The 2,594-nt window shown below is 38.5% G+C and overlaps 1 protein-coding gene across 2 annotated transcripts in view; it reads right to left on the reverse strand.

Moving 5' to 3' along the window:
• The window catches only part of LOC101855031 (inhibitor of Bruton tyrosine kinase), a 193,605-nt gene that overhangs the window by 190,174 nt on the left and 837 nt on the right, over positions 1-2,594 (reverse strand). The gene's annotated exons all lie outside the window — the stretch shown is intronic.

Raw genomic sequence — 2,594 nt, forward strand, 5'->3', positions numbered from 1 at the left:
AGTCAAAATTCGGCTCAAAATTATAGAAATTGAGCTGTAGGCATTTTTAGCTTCCTCAGCCTCTCCTACAACTATTTCATCGCCTAAGAACCCCCGACAACCGTACTTTTCCCCATTCCGGGCATGTTTGTGACCGCCGTTTCCTCATAAAGTCAGTATTTTATTTTTCTTTATCGGCCGTTTTCCCAAAACGCGACTTTTCTCTATACTTTTTTGAATAACTAATAACTCTATCATTTTTCTTCCAATCTTCATGAAATTTTCACAGAATGAAGAGAAGATGTAATACTAAATATTTGTCTGTTGAATTTTTGATATTTGGAATAAGTTTTTGTTGGTGGTGTCTGGAGTGTAGATTTTCTCGGATTTTTTGCAAACTTGAATGCTACGTCAGGAAAAAATTCATTAAAAATTTTCTTATTCGTTTAGGAAAAAAACAGCAGACAAATTTTTATATCTAATGTTTGTGAACACGCATGCAAAAAAAACAAACAACCAATTTCCATGAGCGATAAATGCGGTATTCATTACGTAAGACATGTCAACAAAATCTAATATGGCCACCGTATCCATGGAAACAAAACTTTTTCTCAAATTTGATTGCCGATATTGAGACTCCTTACTATGCTTGTTATAATAGTTATATGTGTGAAATTTGGTAAAATTCGGTCCAGTAATAAGCGAGATAGCCTTCAGGTGTAGCCACCCCCTAATGAAAATAATACTGAAATTCTTTTATGTAACCCGAAGAAAAACCATATCCCCATAGACGTCTAGATCTAGATGTTGATAACGTTTGCATGATGTGTAAGCGTGTGCGTGTTATAAGCAAGTAGGTGTGTGCGTGTATGCATTTGTGAATATTGTTCATACTTTCATACATGCATTTATGTAGATTCTAAAGCACCTAGAGTAGAGCTGTGTTTGTGGACACTGCTATAGAAATGATCAGCATTACATGTATTATTATTATCATTATTATTGTTATTATTATTATTACTACAGCCGTAGAAACTTTCTTTACAATAAAAACGAGACCAGAAAGGATGGTGCAACACACTGCTACGTTTATCACTGTACTAACCAGAGCCTCCAAAGGAACCCCTCTTTCATTTCTTCATTGATAAGAATTTTTGACAGGTTAGATCCAGATCTTTGTTTTGAAGAAAATATTCGAAAAGATTAAGAACCTGGTCTTATCAAAGCCTATCTTTCAGTTACAATTGATATCAGATCTAACCACTGCAATTTTACCTCGTCTTTGTGTTTCAATTACTTACTTAAAAACATCACAAAATCCAAGTTAGATCTACTAATCTGAGGTAGCCTACTAATTTCACACACCTGACAATGACTCACTGACTTATTAAGACAAGATATATATTAATCATAGTATTATATCAGTATCATCAATCATACTTATTTTTATGGGATGATGTTGGATGGGAGCAGCCAAAGATAGGCTCGTGTCTAAAATGTTTGATGTAATGTATCTACTTGTGGTGGCCGAATTTTGCTATGCAAAAGGTTTTTTAATGGCTGCATCCATCGACATGCGGTTTTTGCCAAAAGATTCTTTACAGGGTGTCCAGCAAAGTCGTAAAAAAGTCGTAAATTCGGCGCCCTGGTCGTAAAGGTCGTAAATGGTAGTAAATTTGCCTTGAAGGTAGTAAAAATTTGGTAAACGGTCGTAAATTAGCCTGCATAATTGAGTGATGAAGCCAACAAGACTCTTCAGTGAACCCGAGCCGCGGTACATGACTCCGTTTTTGCAGGTCGCGATTGTGATATAATATTCGTTCACCTTTTCCCCGTCCGAGAGTACGTTTCACACGAAAAACCGGCTATGGCGGCAGGTGGAAGTGTATGTGACACCGAGGCTCGATCGGGAAAAATCAAGATCTACTTTCGCTTTCGTTACCACCCTGGAATTTGGCGAAGATAAACTGATAGCGCAACATAATTGTAATATGCAGGTTGTACAGCATAAAAACGCTGTGTCGCCGTGCAAGTAAAATTTAATCATTACTCGGACTCGTCACCGTGCTGTTACTTGTGTGTGTGTGTGGGGGGGTGAAAAGAAAATACAAGCTTCGTCTGATTTTTAGATTGTCGGGTTCGCCAACGTGACAAGTCAGTGAACCTTCGCGCGAGGCACCACAATGTACGGCATAGGTGAGCACCGGCGTTTGTTGGGGTCGCCAAAGTTTATTAAAAAGTCTGAGCGTTGCGAATTATAGGACTACGGAGTAGGGCAGGGATTGTTGGTTTTTTAAAAAAAGAGGTACACTCGGGGGAAGGGGGGAGCGGCTGAAGGCAACACCAGAGGACAAAAACTTGTAAACAAATTTCAGAATTTAGATTAGATTTAGTAGAGCCCTCTGCAAAGAGCGCGTTGGTGCAGGCCTTGTGTGGAATCGAGATCCCTCATACCTCGTAACCCGTGTTATTGAAATAAAGTGTTCGCATTTCATTTGTTGGGTGATAATAAATTAGAACGATATTGTTTTGTAGCTTTCTGTTCAAGACTGGCATATTTTCAGTGTCACTGCCTCTTGCCCTCTCACAGTTCTTACACCTCTCACACTGAATAG

The sequence above is a fragment of the Aplysia californica genome, unplaced genomic scaffold (genome assembly GCF_000002075.1).
Source record: "Aplysia californica isolate F4 #8 unplaced genomic scaffold, AplCal3.0 scaffold00296, whole genome shotgun sequence".
NCBI lineage: Eukaryota > Metazoa > Mollusca > Gastropoda > Aplysiida > Aplysiidae > Aplysia > Aplysia californica.